General features: G+C 30.3%; 1 long non-coding RNA gene across 1 annotated transcript in view; it reads left to right on the forward strand.

Moving 5' to 3' along the window:
- LOC140438208 (uncharacterized) overlaps positions 1-16,983 on the forward strand; it is a 29,674-nt gene extending 12,691 nt beyond the window's left edge. The window contains exon 2 of the long non-coding RNA XR_011950453.1: positions 16,647-16,983. This is a non-coding gene — a long non-coding RNA (uncharacterized lncRNA). The remainder of the gene's footprint in view (positions 1-16,646) is intronic.
- The last annotated feature ends 3,796 nt before the right edge of the window (positions 16,984-20,779 follow it).

Raw genomic sequence — 20,779 nt, forward strand, 5'->3', positions numbered from 1 at the left:
ACTTTTTTATTTGCATATTTGCCTATGTCTACAGATAATGTATAGTGGGTAAAGAAAAAAAATAGGAATGTAAGTTTATTGTGACATACAAGAGTGGTAAACTGTGTAAAGAAAGTAAAAAGCGAACTAATATTTAGTACTAAACATTAATATGAATTAATTAGTTTTTTTCGAGTGTAAGACAATTATGTAAGTTATGTAAATATTATGTGCACATATGCCAATGTACAGATAAACAGACTGAAGATGACAGAAAAAGTTTTTTAGCATTACTTTTTATCATGTCTTGTTCCCGGAAGATGTGGAAAATTTAACACGGTTTTTTTAATATATAGAACATTACATTTAATTATTAAAATTTAAGATTAGGAATAACATCGTAGTAATTAAAATATAGCCTGATTCTATTATTATATTCTATTATTACCTGATATATTAAAATTAACTTAACATTCAGAAAACCTTTTGCGCTACCCTGTAGAGTCAGCAGAAATTGTGTCACAGATTTAGTATTTAAAACCAACTTTTGGTATGACGATTAGTATTTTAAAACGTGAGCAGTGTTTAGATGTTTCTTGTTTACGAGCCAAACCGGCTCTGAGTTACCAATAAGGAATGAAAAAGTACAATCTTTATATTTCTGAAGTGTAACATGGACAACAAGTTGAGCTAGCGGGTAAAAGCCCAACACCATACTACATTCTGATTTTATTCAATGGCTCATTAGCTTACGCACATTATCTGTTTTCTAGCTCAACAGCCGACTTTGACCGACTTTCATGAAATTGTTCTGATGTCTATTATGACCACTACTAACTTCAAAAAACTTACAAAAACGTAATAAAATATTCTACGCACTTATACGAAACTCATCTCAAAATTTATGAGTTTATATATCTTGGAACTCACGACATTTGCTTAAACAATTAAAACGGACTTGGTCTATTTGGAGATTTGGATAACACACAGTAATGATCAAACAAGATAATTAATAACAAGGGTCGAAAGAATTAAACATATTTTAATGTCTTAAAAGCCAATATTCTTTGAAAGTAAGTGAGCACAAGAACACATGGATGTTACGTGTTCTCATTACTATACGGAATGAAAAATTGGACACTTAAATAAAACATAGAAACAAACTGCAGTCATTTGAAATGTGGTGCATTAAAAGAATATTGTTGTATTACAATAAGGAAACTTCAATACTTGATACAGCTGATAACAGACAAATAATAGACTAGAGAATAGAAACATGCTTTATTGTTACTGAAAATTGTACAATTTTATAGACAAAGCTTACAAACAGTCAAAAAACTAACAATAACAATTAAAATTTAGTAAAATTACATAAATCGTCAATATCACAAACTAAAACATAATAAAATATACAATACATTGCAAAATATCACTAAATTGCAAATTGCATAATAAACCTCACAAACTAGTTTACGAATAAGTTTAAGCTGCTGCATGTAATACCCAAATATGTATATAAATACTTTGTTGCTTGTACCTAAACGTACTGTGATTTTTTAGTTATTCGTTAAGAAACTCTGCCACTAAATAATAGTGGTCTTTTAGATAGATACGCTTTTGTCAATTTATGGAAATTAAGGAAAGAAATTGTAGATTTAAATTGCAAAGGGAAATGGTTGTATAATTTTTTTGCCGAATATAATATAAATTTCTTTACTAACTCAGTGGACGGAATCGGTAAATACACATCAAAGCTTGAATTTCTGGTGGAGTAGTCATGATTAGGTCTTGCTGGAAAAACATGTAGGTGTTTACGAATTAAGCAAACATTTTCTAGAATATATAAGCCTCATAAGGGAAGAGTTAAAATCTCGTGATTTTTGAAGTAGCTTCTGTAATGTGTTATTCTACTAACGCCAAAAAGATACCGTATTGCTCTTTTTTTAATTTAAAAATAACATCAGATTGGGTTGCTGCACTAGAACCCCAAAAAGGAAGGCCATATCGAAGATGAGACTCGAACAAAGAGAAGTATGTTATTTTGGAAGATGCTAAATTTATTTCGTTCAAAACAGATCTTATTGTATAGCACGCTGAGGCTAGTTTCTTACTTAACAAATCGATATGAGGAGACCATTTAAGGTTGCTGTCTATATAAATACCAAGAAATTTTACAGAATTAACCATAATGATCTCACTGTTATTAAGAAGCAAAGGTTAAGAGCTTCTTTATAGGATAATGCTACTGTCTTATCCACGTTAAAAGAGAGTAAATTAGAGTCGGACCAGGTTTTTATTTTAAGTACAGCAGAAGTTATAATTGCATGAAGAGTTGCAATATTAGAGTTTCTCCAATTAATATTGGTATCATCAGCAACAAGAAAAATTTTTCCATTGATTTTTAAGCTAGTGATATCATCAATTCCGTATATCAAGAATGGCGTAGAAATTTAGTTTTTTTTTATCAAAATGTCATAATTTACACAATCAAAAGCTTTGGCATAGTCACAAAAAACAGTGGTAGTATAAAGATTATTGTTTAGTGCTTGACAGACCTCATTTAGTACAGAAAAAATAGCTTGCTGGTAGAATTATTAGATAAAAAGCCGAACTGACTTTATGATGACAATGTGTTTTTAACGAGAAAGGACATAAGTCGGGCTTTTATAAGTCTCTTAATTATTTTGGATAGGACTATAGTTGCAGCTAGTAAGGCAATAGGTCTATAGTTGCAGACATTAGATTTTTCACCACCCTTTTGAAGAGGAATAATAATGACTGTCTTTACTGGAAATATACCTTTTTCAAAGGAATCGTTAATTAGTGAGACCATGACTCCCAACACATTATTTGGGAGATTTAAGAAAATTTTTATGGATAGTTCATCAGTACTACGGAAAGATTTGCTTTTGATACTACTGATTGTCTTGATCAGTTCAGATTTACGAACTGGTCTTATAAAGAATAAATTCGAGACCTTTTTAGAATTGGGGAGATAAGAAATAGGATCTTGTTGTTTCAAAATAGGTGATGTTATATTTTTACTCTCATTAGCGAAGTATTCATTTAGATTTTCAGGGTTTTGAAGAGAAAATCTTTGAGCTGTGTTAGTTTTATTTCGAAGATCGTTTATTATGGACCAAGTTTCTCTTGCAAAATTTTTAGAGCTTCCCAGACGACGCTCATAGTACATGTTTTTTATCTGTTTTGATTAGATAGTTTTAGATAGGATCCTCTGTACTTGGAGATATATTCAGGGACAAAGACGTTGGTAGTAAATTTCTTGATCTATAGGATACCCTTGGTAGTCCAGGTTTGTGATGTTTTGACTTAATTGTAATTAAAGGAAATGCCCTATCGAAAATACAGAGAAGCCTATATAAAAAATAACTGAAATTATAGTCCACGTCCAGAGAGGGAAAATGCCACCCAGAAGTCAAGCACAAATTTTGGAATTTACGAAAGTACTGAGCTTAAAAAATCCTACCTAAACATTGCGTTTTTAAGTATGGTTTGTTAAGAGTGATAAACTTGGTATATACTGCTTTATGATCAGATAGTCCTGCATTAATAATTGTAGAGCGTACATCAAGGAGTAAGAAATCTGAGACAATATAATCAATTGTGGTAGATGTTGTTGTAGTAATTCTTGTAGGAGAATTAACGTGCATTGTGAAACCATACGATTCGAATATATTGACCAAGGATAATTGGGTAGCACAAGCAACAGCGAAATTAATATTCATGTCACCGCATAGAATTTTTCTGCTTTTATTGGGCAGGTCGTCTAACAAATTTAGCAGGTTCTGAAAAAATAGTTCCGTGGAAGAATCAGGTCATCTATAAATGCAAAGAGTGTAAAGATTAAGATTTTTGTTATAAACCAATGAAAACTCAAAAAAGGCTTCATTCAATACAAAGTCATATTTTGTTATAGGAGAGGAATTATTATTTGTAGAAAGAGTAACGTTGTCACCATGAGCTGAACTTGAACGACTATACCTAGCAATTGTGGTATATTTTTCTACAAAAAAAAGGCTCGTTGACTTTAAGTCAGCTTGAAACTGGCTATTGAAAATAGAGCTTATCTAAAAATCACTGAAATAATAATATGAATTATTAAATGTAATAATACAATAATAAAGAAAAAGGAGAAGAGTTATCGAAATAAGAAGACCGCTATAACTAAGAAATTTGAAAGAATTGTTTCAATGAAGTTCAAAAAAACTATTTAAAACAGCAATGAATAAAATAAAAATACCGAGGACTATACACGTCTTTCACCTAGAGAGCTTTATCTAAATTTACCATTGTTATGAAGCCGATGTAATTTTTAATCTTGGGACCCCTTTGTTATTATGTTAAGTTGTTACACATGTGTTGAAAGGCTCATATTTTATATTTGTACTTATTTAAAAATGATTTATTTAAAAAGCTTTCAGTTGCTCTTTTTTAAATAAGTTAATTTCGTTTTTGTTTTAAACTGGCGCTATCGTATCTATTTATCTTGAAAATTATGTAAATTACGCAAAAAAAATTAAATGGTTTTTTGACTGTCTAGAACTTCTTACAATTTGCGATTCTGGCAAAGTATGGTAAACCTTTACAGGGAACTTAATTGATAGAATTTTATAACGAAGGATAAAGTTTTTTTATGTTTTAAGTTTAAATCGATTCTATTACGTTTTTGCGCTGTGGTGAAAGCAGTTTAAATTCCAATAGACTTTAATTAGAGATTGTCAGAAAATGTTGCTGGCGAGCAAAAATGGGTAAGGTTATTCCTTTTTCATCCCTCTTCACATAATCAGGAGAATAAGTGAAGTTAACAGCTTCCAAGGTCGGATAAAAACCTGCTTCCGTTTCCTTAATTTTTGGAATTATTTCTTTTAAAATAAGTAAATTAGCCTCGCTTTTATTATTAACTAGCTGACCTGGCGAACTTCGCACCGACTTAGAATTAAATAATGTGTTAAAAAATTAACAGAAAATAAAACAAAGTAAAACAATTAAACATATTATGCACGAAAAAAGTTAAATCAATTTAACACTTATATAAAAATATTTTTATTTTTTTTGCGGTAAATAAATATACAACGATGACGGTTTTCCGACACGCGATTATTATTACTCGCCCATTTGTGAAACATAGAAACTCTTAAGTTAATTCCGCAACCTTCCATCAGATGGCTTTGTGATTTGTTTATTGTCATTGCAGAGGCCAAAAGCACGGGAAATTGTAAACGTTTAAAATCAAATGGTACATTCGTTGAAATCATCATTATACGCGGGATGAAGACATCGTCTCCTTTATATTTTTGCTTGATGATCTTTGTCGCAATGACATTATTTATTAGACTTTCACAGTCAGTCTCGTTCAATTGCACAGTCGATGCACATAATGACAACGATCCTACTTTTAATTGTAAATTATTAGGTGAAAGTCCAAGCAATTCCAATGAAGTCAAAAACTCTGTATGACAGTTGATTACGTCATTCTGATTTACAGTGGAACCTCGATTATCCGCCAGGGCACCAGACCAAGGGTATAATGGATAATTGAAAAGACGGTTAACAGAATATTAAACAATATTTATATTCATAGTTTAACTCTCAAATTTTATTCGTATGTTTTATTTGACAATATAAGAGGGATTTATGTAAGTACAGTCGAATTAATTTGATTTAAAATATTCCGAAATCTTTATTTGTTTTATTGTTACTTCACATTTTGCAACGGCAGAATTTCTTAATCGACGTAAAATCATCAAATCTACCTTATGTCTTCTTCTTGTCGGAAATACCACTCGATGAATTGTTGTATGTGCGATGCAGCTTCTATAGATTCTTTACGCAAATATTTGTGAGTTACAATAGCATCATCAACATTGCCACCGTCAAAGTCTGTGTCAGCTTCTGAATCAGTTTCGTCCACCTCTGTTGCCATTTTAACAATTTCATCATGTGTCAGCAATCGATAGTTGTTTCACGCTCTTTTCGAAACATCAGCTCAAGCATTAACAGCATTGTCGACTGAGTGTTTTAAATTGTATGCTTTCCAGTATTCTGGCAAAGAATATTTATCTTCCATAACTAGGTTTTGAATAAATTTTTTTTTGTATTTTCTTTTAAATGTTTTAATGACTGAGTGATATATTGGTTGTATTAATAATGTTGTATTTGCAGGCAGAAAAGAGCACGTGATCTTTCCGTCGTCACTTCGCAGCATACCGGCTTCAGGATGGGCAGGTGCATTGTCCAAAATGAGAATCGCCTTTGATGGCAAATTTTTTGCTTGCAAGTATTGTCGAACGTCCGCTATAAAAACCTAAAAATCAGACATTAGAAAAATAGATAAGAAAATTTTGGTTTGCAGTACTATCCTTTTTGAACCAGTAAGCAAATAATTCCTGGGACATCTATGCATTATGTTGTGCATAGTAGTTAATGGAAAGCGCACTTATATGTATTCCCTTGAAACAACGTGTTTTTTTGCTGCACCAATCAATAATAAAGGAAGGTCACCACTTACATTTGAACACATCATTGCTGTGATTCGTTGCTTTTGCGTTTGAAATCCGGGTGCATATTTTTCAGACATTGCAGCGACTGTTATGGTTAGCAGCAATGCTTTGTAGTTTAAACCAGTTTCATCCGAATTTGACCACTTGATCGCGTGTCAAACCATATTCATCGATCACAACTTGAAACTTTCTTTTATATTCGGCAACGACTTCAATACTTGCGGTGCTCAATTTTTCACCTTCGATTTTCAGTTCCCGTATACCGTGGCGATTTTTGAACTTTTCTTACCAACCGCCGCTTCCTTTGAATGAAGAATCGCCATTCAATTTCTTGTTGAAAAACAACGCTTTTTCGGCAACAACTGGTCCACATAAAGGAACACCTTCGCTTCTTTTTTGAACGAACCACAAATAACAGAGCCGTGTTGAGTGATTCATTTGTGGCTTTTTTCATTGTCTTACGATGTTTCACCCGGTCATCCAACGATTTCATTTTCGAAACATACTTTTCAATTCCTTTAGCATTTTTCTTTAAATCATTGATTGTTCTTCTCGGAACATCATACTTTTTGCTCAATGCAACAGCAGAAACACCTTTCTTTAGTTCTGCAATAATTTTCTATTTTTTTTTTTTTTTTCGATTGACAAAACAACACGTTTTCTTTTTGATGCTCCAGATGTGGAAGGCTCCATTTTTCAAACCTTGATTAACCAAACGACTAAGTGACACAATTAATGACTAAATTTTTACTTATGTGTCAATATAACTTATTTATGGACCCTAACGGTTAACACAGGTGACGGTTAATATATCTAGATCGGTTTAAAACGTTCTCGTACTTCTTCCGATACCAAATTGCCACTCCTCTCGATTCATCCATAAGTCTTCTTCTATGCCTTTGTCTTTCATTTCTCTATTGATGCGTTCTCTCCAACTAAGTTAAGATCTTCCTCTTTTTTTTCTACCTCTTATTTAACATTGTGTTATATATCTTGTGCTTGTTATTATTAGAGATTGATTGATACCAAAAGATACTATTGAGGAGAGTAATTGCTTTTCTTGCTTGGTTGTTTTTCTCCTTAATTGTATTGTCTACGTTGCCTTCTTTTGTGATGATGATACCTAAATGTTTATATATTTATATGTGATCATACCTAAATGTTTGATAACTTCTCCATCTTCCAATATGAGGTCCTGTTGTTTCCCGCCGATACACATATACTCGGTTTTTTGGATATTGATTTCAAGTCCCCATTTTTTATACTCCTAGATTTATTTTCGAGTCATATACTTAATATATTCATAATATTGTGCTATCATTAGTTGATCATCTGCAAATTACAAAGTAGGTATATATGCTACTGTTGTTAATCGGCATTCCCATATTTCTATATTTGCGCTTCCACAGTTCTAGAGCTTGTTCTAGATAAATTTTAAATAATGTCGAAGAGAGACAGCAGCCCTGTTTAAGGCCTTTATTCATTTGGAATCCACTTCCAACCTTTACCTTTGATTTGGCATTAGCGTACAGTTCTTTCGTCGCATTTATTAAATTCATGCTTATCTTCGTTTTCTCTAACGCTTCCCATAATTTATAATGTGGTACGCTATCATAAGCCTTTCGTAGGTCTACATACAATAAATGTACTTCTTGATCAACGGCTACTTTACGGTTAATAAAGAGACGAATAATCCAGGTTCTACTGTATAACTATGTATACTGATTTAAATGAAAACAACTTTCCCGAAAGAAACTTTAAAGTAGTGTATTCAACCGAATGTACAAATAAAATCGATTTTTAGAATATTGATGACTGCTTTCTCTTTTTCTTATTTTTCTTAGTGATAGGAATTTTTGTTGAGTTTTTTTATTTAATTTTTACTACATCAGGTGATCTTTAAATAGGTGAATAGTTCAACTTTTATATAAAGTTATAGCTAATAGGACTCGTCTTGTGTGATATTAGTTGGAGTGAAAAATAAAGCAAATTAAAAAGTTAAAAATGGCGGATTCTGAATCTGCCTATTAGTGGAAACTATAATAACAGTAATAGGAATACGGCATTTATATATATATATATATATATATATATATATATATATATATATATATATAAGGCATTACTTCATTATTTTATAAACTTTCTTTTAAATGTCTAGATTTGAGAAAGTCCGGCCCTAGATTCCCCTTTATAGAACTTATATAGTTTTCATTGAGCCTCCGGGAGTAGATCTTACGAAGTTTGGTCAAAGTATTGAAGTTCCACAATACGAAGCCTTAAAAAGACATATGTAGAGGATTATAGATGTATCAGTAATACTAGTAAGAAACATTAATTACTTATGACATTTCACTATCCAATGTGTATTCAGAGCCGGACAATTTAATTAACGATAACAAAAATTAAATGTTGATACGTAATTGTTGAATTAAAAAAATTATATAGTCATTACACTTTTATCTCGTAGGCCTACTTAATAAATTAATTTTTAGTACTACAAACTCTCCAGCCTCCATCACATTGAGCGACAATACGAACAATAAAAAACGAATCACAGTAAAAACGGCAAGTCAAGAAATAAACAATAGCCTGACAGTTAATACATTAGTATCAAAAACACCACAAACTTTTGGATCTTCATCTTATATTCCATTATTAACACCGAAACTTCTCAAATTATTTAAAGGATTAGAAAACATAAAAATTGCCACTAGAAATGTTAAAAGTAGAAAAAAAGGTCAAAATTTCAGATTCCATCAATCCTCTAAATGTTGCAACAAGTATGCAAGAACTAAACGAAGCACTGCAAGGACTTAAACTCTAGCCCTGGGTCAGATGAAATTCTAAATTGTTTTTAATTAATCTTCCTTCCTAATTAATCTTATTTTCGACTTAAAAATTTCCTAAATCCTGGAGTACCGCTACAATAATTCTTCTTTTGAAACCTCACAAAAACAAGTCAAACCCGGAATCTTATAGACTAATATCCTTAACATTTCCCTAAATTATTAGAAAAATTTTTAAATAGACGGTTACAATTCTTTTTAGAATCAAAAAATCTAACAGTTAATCAGCAAAGCGGCTATAGGAAAAATAGAAGCACAACTGACAATATAGTATCGCTAGAATCGGCAATTAATGAGGCATTTGCAGCTAATCGACAAGTTATGGTTGTCTTCCTTGATATAATTAAAGCTTATGATACTATATAGAAATATGACTTTATTGTTAAATTACAGCATTGGGGCATAGATGGAAATTTTCTAGCATTCGTCAAAAATTTTCTAGATGACAGAAATTTCCGAGTTAAATCAAATCAGGAATTTTCAGAATACTGTACAGAAGAAAATGACATACCCCAAGGATCTACACTAAACGCAACACTCTTTTTAGTTGCAATTAACGATATCGAGAACAGTATCCGAAACCCTGTTAAAGCAATCCTATATGCAGATGACCTCGTAATCTATATTTCTCATAAGAATCTTAATATGGCATCAAACAGTATTCAACTTTCTATTAATTCCCTACAAGAATGGTCTAAAATAACAGGACTGAAATTTTCTACGGTTAAAACCAAAGTAATGTGCTTTTCTCGAAAACATCAAATTGTTGCAAATCTTCCAAAATTAGCACTGTATGATCAAGTTTTAGAAAACGTTGAGGAACTTAGATTTCTAGGCATGATTTTTGATTCAAAACTTAATTGGAACAAACACATCCAATTACTTAAAAAATCATGTTTACAGAACATAAATATTCTTAAAGTACTAGGAAATCATAACTGAGGTGCAGACACAACACAGCTACTAAATATTTACAAATTCTTAATCCGCAGTAAATTAGATTATGGATCAATTGCATATAATTCAACTAAGGACTCAACATTAAATAAATTAGATATTGTACAAAATAACGCACTAAGACTAGCTCTAGGAGCCTACAGAACCAGTCCAGTTAAAAGTCTTTATGTCGAAGAAAATGAATCTCCATTTTATATTAGAAGATTACGTCCCAGTTTACAATACGCAAACAAGCTATCAACTAATCCACAAAACCCGGCCTACCTCTATGCTTTCTCCACATATTACCATTCTAATTACAATCAAAATCCTAATCTTCGACTATCATTTGCAACTTCGCATTTCCGGGTATTATGCATACCAATATTGATTATGCTCCCCCTTGGACTATTCAAATTCCATATTGTAACACAGATCTCTCAACTTATACTAAGGACAATACCCCTTCATCTCTTTTTCTCCAATACTTCTACAATATTAAAAATAAATATTCATCCTGTCAACTAGTTTATACCGATGCATCAAAAACACCCGAATTGGAAACAATAGGATCCGTTATTGTCACAGAGAATTCTGTGCTCAAGTTTCCACTACCTAAGGACTACTTAATATATTCTGCTGAACTTTTTGCGATATCCAAGGCAGTATAACAAACTCTTAATCGACCTGAAGACATGACAGTAATATTCACAGATTCCTTAAGTGAAATCCAGGGAATTCAGAAAATATATCAGAATCATCAGATTTTAGAACAGATTAAAAAAGACGTTGTGACTCTACAAAATAATCATCAACAACAAGCTAAGGGACCAGGTTGTACTACATCGTATCCGACATACCAGACTGACGCACGAACACCTACTAAGGAAGGAACCTCCTAGAATATGCTACGCCTGTGACACCAATATAACTATACATTGTTATAGACTGTCCATTATATCAAATGGAAAGACAAGCTACTGGACTACCAAGTGATATAAAGTACGCTTTAGACAGTGTGGATTGTGACAAAATCATAAGGTTTTTAAAGAAAACGAAATTGTATAATCAAATATGTGATATTTCAAGAAAAATTCTAAATTATAATCAACTTTGTAAAAACTTTATAGTTTATATTTTATATTAAACATTATATATTATAGTCTATATTGTACCACCGCTAATAACCTTCTATGGTTGATGCGGGTTATTTCCAATAAAAAAAATGTTAAAAGCATAGCATACACTAAAACTAAAGATCCTCTAACAACCAAGGAAAGTTCTAAAGTAGTGTATCAAATACCTTGCTCAGACTGTAATAAGGTTTATATAGGAGAAACTTCACGTACATTACACAGTAGAATCATTTCTCACAAAAGTGAGAACAAACAAATCACAAGCTTGTGCATTCGCCGACCTCTCCATCAATCTAAATAACACATTTAATTTTTCACAAGCTTCAATTCTAGAGAGGCAAAAAATCAACAGAAGCAGTTATTTTTAAAAATGATACATATACAGAAAAATAAAAAATGTATAAATAGAAAATCAGATATTGACAAATTAAGAACATTTATTGTATTTTTTTAATTGGCATATACTAGGTGTCAGTTAGTCAGTTACAACATGACTAATACCTTAAACAAGAAAAATTAATGACCGTATTTATTAAAGTCCATAAAATATCTATTAATAACGAAGAGCTAAATAATAGGCTCTAAGTACTAAAATACATATATTTTTTTTTGATAGTTGACACTACAAGACTATTTTGATACTTGACAGAAATTTTACTAATGCATTATAAATTCTCTCACTTCCATTAGCTAAGAGACTTTAGGATATTAAACGGGGCCTGTACATTAAGATCATGTAATTATTGAATAAAGTGATCTGTTTCATCCTTATATTTTTGACATTCGAAAAAAATATGATCTAAATCACCTTTTTTGCCACAATTTTGACAAAGATCATTTTTGAGAACATGAATTTTATGAAGATGTGTGGGATAACAGGCGTGGCCAATTAAAAGACGTGCTACAGTTGTGATATATTATTTTCTTGAGTAATTATATGGCTGGAACCACGTTCTATTCGGTATACAATATTCCTTCCACATATTGAGATATTTCATTCTAATACAAATTACTGCATCACAAATACTTACAGGTAGTTTATTGGTCAAACCATTTTTTACACTTTTTTTTTGCCAGCATATCTACATACTCGGTATGTTCGAGACCGATATGTGCTTAACCCATACAAAATTAATGTTTTTGTTACTTTTTGCAGTTCTAAAATCTGTTTTTTAATTGCATATATGATATAATTTAAGGAGTAACTTGGGTATTTAGCCAAAACCAAGGAATTTAAAACAGACACCAGGAGTCCGATATAATTATTGCAGAATCAATTGTAGACTGTGATAAAAATGTAAATTCTTCGTAGATTGCAATAGCTTCAGCACTAAATATAAAACATATATTATCCAGTTTAAATGTTACATATTAACATATCAACAAACAATTGGCATAACATCATAATCTCATTTTCTATCGACATCCCAACATTAGAAAAATTCATATATGCTTAAGCTAAACTAATTGGACTAATTTATTTGTCATCGACAATCAAATTCATAGTAGTAAATACTATTGTTACTGGTTTCGCTTACTGTACTCTAGAAGAAAAGTAACATTGGGCATATTATTTTTCAGACCTTATCCACAGTTTTGGTGATCATCAGGCGAATATCTGTTTAAACAAGACTGTATGCCCTCGAAGCACTTGAAGTCTAAGAAACCGATCTTCTACTGCGTTTGTAGCCTCTGGTCGTCACTGTCCAGGTTACTGTCTTGTTAAGTATCAACCAGTTTCTTTAAATCTTTGTAAGCATCGGATAATGTACTTTACAAAACGCCAAGCACTTCTTCGATATACTGAATGACACGCCCATCATTATGCAGAGCAACAGCTTGAGCTTCTTGATCTAGCCTTATTTTAAATTGTTCTTTTGTTATTAAAATACTTTTCTTTTCCGAAAAAGCAGTCGACAATACACCAAAAATGAATACAATTAATTGAATAAGCATTATTTTATAAGTAAATATTCGACTCATCGGGAACACTTTAACAAAAACTTTTTTTTAGCAAAAAAAATGACAATTTTTTAAAAAACGAATGAAGAAAGGGAAGTTAAATTTTGATAAATATATTTTATTATTTTACAGCGCATCGTTATGGAAGCCAACACAAAGAATGAAGAGACCAATTATTCATTCTCCTCCTATCAAGTTGGACAGCAGAAAGAAGAACGATTTGCAGATCATTTAGAAAGCACGTTTAAACTCAACGACAATGATGGTATAGAACTTAGATGGGAAGAACCACTCCAAACTGAAGAAATAATATCGTTGACATAATTTAGAGAAGTATCAACAGAGATAAAAGAGAATATAAATCCTAAGAAGGCTCCAGGATATGATCTCATAACAGTAGAACTACTAAAAAATCTACCAAGAAAAGCCATAGTTAAGCTGACACACCTAACAAATGCTGCTCTTAGATTGAGATATGTTCCCAGACTCTGGAAAGTAGCCGAAGTCATTATGATCGCCAAACCAGGTAAATCTACTAATGAAGTGACATCCTATCGACCAATATCACTGCTTCCGGTGATGTCAAAACTATTTGAAAACTTCTATTGAAAAGATTAAAACCAATAAAAGAAAAAAAAATCTTATAGCAAATCATCATTTTGGTTTCAGAAATCAACATTCCCCTATAGATCAAGTTCACAGAATAACGAATATAATACAAAAAAACATTAGAAGAAAAGAAAGTCTGCTCTACAAACTTCTTGGACGTAGCACAGGCGTTTGATAAAGTCTGGTATGGGGGTTTACACTATAAACTAAAAAAGTTCATGCCTAAACAGTACTCAGAAATCTTTAAATCATACATTGCGAATAGATATTTCAGAGTAAAACAAGAAGAAGTGTACACCGACTAATGGAGATCAAAGCTGGCGTGCCACAAGGGAGTGTCTTAGGTCCGGTCCTGTACCTATTGTATACGTGTGACGTTCCAGAGCTGGAAAAAAACACTATTGCCACTATTATCAGTAAATAAAATACATAACTAGACCAATAAATGGCGAATAAAATTAAATGAGACTAAATCTACACTGCACACATTAACTTTACAAATAAAAAAATAGAAAATTTCCCAGTTAGAATAAATGATACCCAAGTTCCTTATGCAACATCAGCAAAATACGTGGGCATCACCCTAGATGCGAAGCTGCGCTCAAAAGTCCATGTCAAAAATAAAAGAGGGGAGCTTAATATTGGATATAAGAAATTGTATTGGCTGATTGGAAAAAATTCAACATTATCAATTCATAATAAATTATCCATCTAGAAGCAAGTACTGAGGCCAGTATGGGTATATGGGTGCCAACTCTGGGGCTGTACCAAAGCTAGTAATCTACAGATTATCCAGAGATTTTAAACCAATTTACTGGGAAACATTGTTGATGTTCCTTGGTATATCCGTAACAGCAATCTCCACCAGGACCTGGGTATAGAAACTGTGTTCGAAATAATCAAGAGAACAGCAGCAAGTCACGAGTAGAGACTGCATAGTTATGTGAACGTAGAAGCAATCCAGCTTCTTGGCAACACTGAACTAAAGAGAAGACTCATAAGGACAAAACCATTTGAGTTAGTGTAAATGTGTAACAGTTTAGTGTAAAAAGCAGATTATAGCGCTGTGAAGTTATTGCAGGTTAGTTGTAGTGCATTAGTTGATAGATAAAATAAGAGTAAGTCATAGGGTAAGCCCTTAGATTTAAGTATTTGCTGTTTATTAAGTTAGGTCATAAAATAACTGATAATTGGTCATTTGTGATCAGATAGCAGTATACAAACACCGCACAGGTGTTAAAAAAATTTTTACAGCGCAATTCAACAAACCTATAAGAAAAAAATGAAAATTTTACGGTTAATTTTGGATGGTAGTGTAGTTGTGATAATTATATAAAGAAAATTTATACAATTTACAAACAAACACTCTTTTAGCAAATTATATTTTTTTTGTAAAATTTCTTTTAAGCAAGTTTTATTACTTATTGTATATTACATTTTTTTATTTTGCTTTATTTATAGTTTTTGTCACATAATTGTATACACCTACACATCATTACACCTTAAAATAAGTTTTGTTAAAATAAGTTATTTCTAAATTAATACACTTTACAAAATGTTATCTTAGAAATATTTTGTGCAATTCTAAAATATCCGCCTTTTATCTTAAGATTGTAAAAGAGATAAAGAAAACGTATATTTTGAAGAAAAAAAATCACTAAAACAACTGACCCGTTCGCTAGAGTTTCAGATATCTTTAGCTATTTGTAGTTTTCAACGCCAAAACTGTGAAAAGGGAGATTGGACACAAAGAAATGTTTTCGCTCTGCCGTATCAAAAAGATAACTAAGGAAGTAGCATTCGTTTCTTTATATTTTTGCTTGTGATTTTGACTGAAATACGGTAGGGGTTTTACCATTAAAAGTACGAAGAGAATAATTACTGGTTTACTATATTTATTTATTTTCTGTTAATTTACAGTTAAAAATACTTGAGAGTTGTAACGTTATAAACGTCACAAGTTTGTTATTTTTTTTTTTCAAATAATTGTTTTATTCCAATTTCTGTTGATTTTATTAATTTGTTTACTTTCATTTTTATTTTACTATATAATATAATACTTATATAATCTTCATTTTAAATTGTTATTTATTTAAGTTCTATTTCTATTTACTCTTTGTATATCTCCCGTATTCAAATCCCTAGTTATCTTAAGCATAGACATAAATAAATGTCTATTACTCCAACCTAGCGACAAAGATTATTTTTGTATGTTGGCAATTGTTACTTTTCTATCATTGTCAGCAATGTTAGTTTCACTTCAATAGAAGTGCGAATCATTTTTTATTGTTTTCTATCTGTTTAAAGTGATTTTTTAGTCCAAAAAATCATTTATATTGTTTAAATCTTTCTAGGGTGCGTTCATAATAATATCATTTCATATTTGTAGTTGATAATTGTTTTATTACCATTCAGATAATTTCTTAAAATATTGTTTTTATTCATAACCTCCAAGCCACGTTTCTTTTTATTTACACGATCGAATATGCATGCAAGATCTTTGTTAAATACTAATAATTTATTTTAATAATAATTATATTCATTTAGTCTTTACCGTTTGCTCTTTTTTTCTAAAAAAATTGTTCTTCTATAACCTAAGACCAAGAAAGTGCATAAAAGTTATACAGCTTCTTACACAATGTTTCTCGTTTTAGTTTTTTGGCTTTACATCAGTTTTTTTTGCATATTTTGGTAAAATTTTCCGAAGCATTTGGTGCATTACACAGGGAACACAGACGGACTAAACTGAAGCAACAACATGTCCGCTGCTACGGAAAACTCCACACCTACGTGAAAGGACTTCACCTTACATCTTAACAAGTATCTGAAGCCAACAACCACACTTACTACATTCAACTGAATGAAGCCGACAATTTATGCAACAATAATGCCATAAGTATTATTTTTTACATTTTGTACAGCTTTAGGCAGGATTTGATTCTTTTCTCTTAATATTAAATTCATTTCTGTATAATAAATATGAATAGTTAATATCCTCGTTCATTTGTCCCTGCCAATCTCGGTAATTAGATCGGATCGGTTATTAGAAAGATGCTATTACATATTAAAACATAGTTTTAATTCCAAACAACTTTTCCTAATAAATATTTTCGATTTTGTGAAATATAAAGGTACTTACTTCTGAGCGAAATTCATATTATTTTATCCCGTATAAGATTGATATTTCTACTATATCTTCTAATGATTTAATCAGAAGGTTTTAGACCATAGACAACTTTTTACAAAGAATGTAAACTTTTTTTCGTAAAATTAATAATAAAAAAGTTTCCCATACGATGCCAATGCCATATATATATATATATATATATATATATATATATATATATATATATATATATATATATATATATATATATATATATATATATATATATATATATATATATATATATATATATATATATATATATATATATAAATACGTCAAATTATCGGGTAAAGTGGTCTGTAATAAAAATCTTTCTTTTTTCTTAATTACTCAATATTTCGCCATTTATTTAACAGCTTCTTCAGGAGTAAACTAAAACAATTTGAACATTACATATTTGTACGCCATTTTTTGTAATGTTCAAATTGTTTTAGTTTACTCCTGAAGAAGCTGTTAAAGAAATGGCCAAATTTTGAGTAATTAAGAAAAAAGAAAGATTTTTATTACAGACCACTTTACCCGATAATTTGACGTATTTATATATATATATATATATATATATATATATATATATATATATATATATATATATATATATATAAATACGTCAAATTATCGGGTAAAGTGGTCTGTAATAAAAATCTTTCTTTTTTCTTAATTACTCAATATTTCGCCATTTATTTAACAGCTTCTTCAGGAGTAAACTAAAACAATTTGAACATTACAAAAAATGGCGTACAAATATGTAATGTTCAAATTGTTTTAGTTTACTCCTGAAGAAGCTGTTAAATAAATGGCGAAATATTGAGTAATTAAGAAAAAAGAAAGATTTTTATTACAGACCACTTTACCCGATAATTTGACGTATTTATAAATTATTTTTTGGTCGAAATAATCATTTCTAATATATATATATATATATATATATATATATATATATATATATATATATATATTATATATATGTATATATATTTATATATATATATATATATATATATATATATATATATATATATATATAATATATATATATATATATATATATATATATATAATATATATATATATATATATATATATATGTATATATATTATATATATGTATATATATATTTATATATATATATATATATATATATATATATTATATATATGTATATATATATATATATATATATTATATATATATATATATATATATATATATATATATATATATATATATATATATATATATATATATATATATATATATATATATATATATATAGCGTCCTTGGCCAGTACTATTACCTTTTGTATACATCTGACATTATGGAGAAAAAAGTATAAGTTTTCAACTAGCCACCTTTGGTGATAGTCATGACGATAGGAGCAACTATCGAAGAATCTACGGTTAACCTACAAAATACAATTAATGCCATGGAACTCTGGTCCAAAAAATTCATATTAACTTTACTAACAAGAAAATTAATTATTTCCCAATTATCTTAAACAAAAGCATTGTTCCTAATAAGAAAACTGCGAAATACCTTGATCTAAATCTGAACGTCAAACTTAAATGAAAGGAGCGTGTTAAAAAGAACAGTTGCAGATAAAGTACAAAAATATTTATTGGCTGATAGGTAGGTAGGTACTCTCAACTTTCCATCCAGAATAAAATACTGATATTGGAACCGGTGTGGACCTATGGCCTACAATTATGGGGCTGTACAAAAAAAAAAGGAATTATAGAAATTATATAGGAATTATAGAACAATATGCGCAGTTGCGTTTGTGGGAAAAATTAAATACGTCGGTGTCAGAGACTGTACGTTACAACTCGAAGTATATAGATATTAAAGTAAACAGCTATAGAGCGTCTCGTGTTTTTCGTTCAGTATGTGTTAAATGGGAAAGTAGAACAGTGTTGTCAACAATTGCTTGGACGTATCTAGCTGGACTTTACTAATAACTTATAATCACTTCTGTCTATGTTTATGTTCTGTGTCAATATTGTAATCTAGGTTATTGTTATAATAATTGTGTCAATGCAATTATAGGTTATATAATATTTATATTTTTTTTTCGTGGATCCTAATAAAAACACCCCATTTATGTGATTTGTATAGTATAATAAACTTTAATTTTCTTAAGAATTTTTTCATGCCTTTTTGAAAGTCATAGTCTTAGTCATACTTTATTGATCCTTTAAGACATTCAAAATAAATGTATAGGATATGTCTCTACAGAATTTAGTATAAAAAACATTAATGTGTATAATACAATATTCACAGTGTAAAAAAAAATTGACAAAACATAAAATATATAAAATAACATTTTTACAAGTAAAATATGAAGCTACTGCAGTTTGTCCTCAAGATATTCATTTATAGAGTAATATGCTTTTCTTAAGAGTAAATCTAACATTTTTTTTTGTTAATTTAGAGATAAGTGGTATTTCTTTCACAGTTTTTGGCAAATGATTGTATAAGGTCAGTCCCATATATCTGAAGCAATTTTGAAATTTGTATTGTAATAGTGATTGTCTGAATTTACTGGAAATGTATTGATTTCCTCTTTGACATAAGGTAAACATTTATAGATATATAGGCAGTAGAAAGTTAAAATTTGTTGTTTAATAAAAACTGGTTTACAAGGCTGTTGATAATCCAAATTAAAAATTTTACGGATAATTTTTTTTTGGTTAATGAACACTTTGTTAGTATCTGAGTTCCCCCACAAAATTACATTATAGCACATGTGGCTGTAAGCAAGGCTATAATAAACGTTCATTAATGCCGAGATGGGTAGTGTGTTTTTAATTCTAGATATAGCATAAAAAGCTTTATTCAATTTCATGTTCACTGAATTCACTTGCCCTGACCATTTGAGATTACAATCAATGAATACACCCAAAAACTTTGTAGAGTGAGTGGAAGCTAACATATTGTTTCTATTATGGATGGTTAAGATATAGTCATATTTAGATGAGTTGTATGAATGAAAATAAATAATTTGCGTCTTGTCAATGTTTAATATTAGTCTGTTGGTACTACACCAGCGTATAAAGCAGTCAACAACAGTCTTCATTGTCATTTTTAATTCCTCGAGTGTACGTGCAGAGACTATTAACGAGGTATCATCAGCAAACATTGATATTATAAGTGCCCTTATGTGATCTGGTAGGTCATTAATAAAAATTAGGAATAATAATGGTCCCAGCACGGATCCCTGTGGTACTCCTTTATTTGTCGTGTATGGTTCTGAGCTTGATTCTTTCATCTTAACAACACTCTTCCTGTCACTTAAGAAATTTATTATCCATTTTAGAAATATCCCTCCAAAACCAACGTTATAGGTATAATTTATTGCGAATAAATATTATGTCTAAGCAGTCAAAAGCTCGTGATAGATCAAAAAATAGTCCTGCCACGTGGTTTCTACTATCTAATTCATTATAAATACGCACAAACAAGGTGCATGCAGCCGTGAGTGTTGACTTTTTTTTTATCTAAAGCCGTGTTGGGTTGGAGTTAATAAATTGTATTCTTCTATAAAATTTAACATTCTGTTGTATACAACCTTCTCTATTACTTTTGAAATTATGCTAAGGACAGATACTGGTCTATAATT

The sequence above is a fragment of the Diabrotica undecimpunctata genome, chromosome 4 (genome assembly GCF_040954645.1).
Source record: "Diabrotica undecimpunctata isolate CICGRU chromosome 4, icDiaUnde3, whole genome shotgun sequence".
Taxonomy (NCBI): domain Eukaryota; kingdom Metazoa; phylum Arthropoda; class Insecta; order Coleoptera; family Chrysomelidae; genus Diabrotica; species Diabrotica undecimpunctata.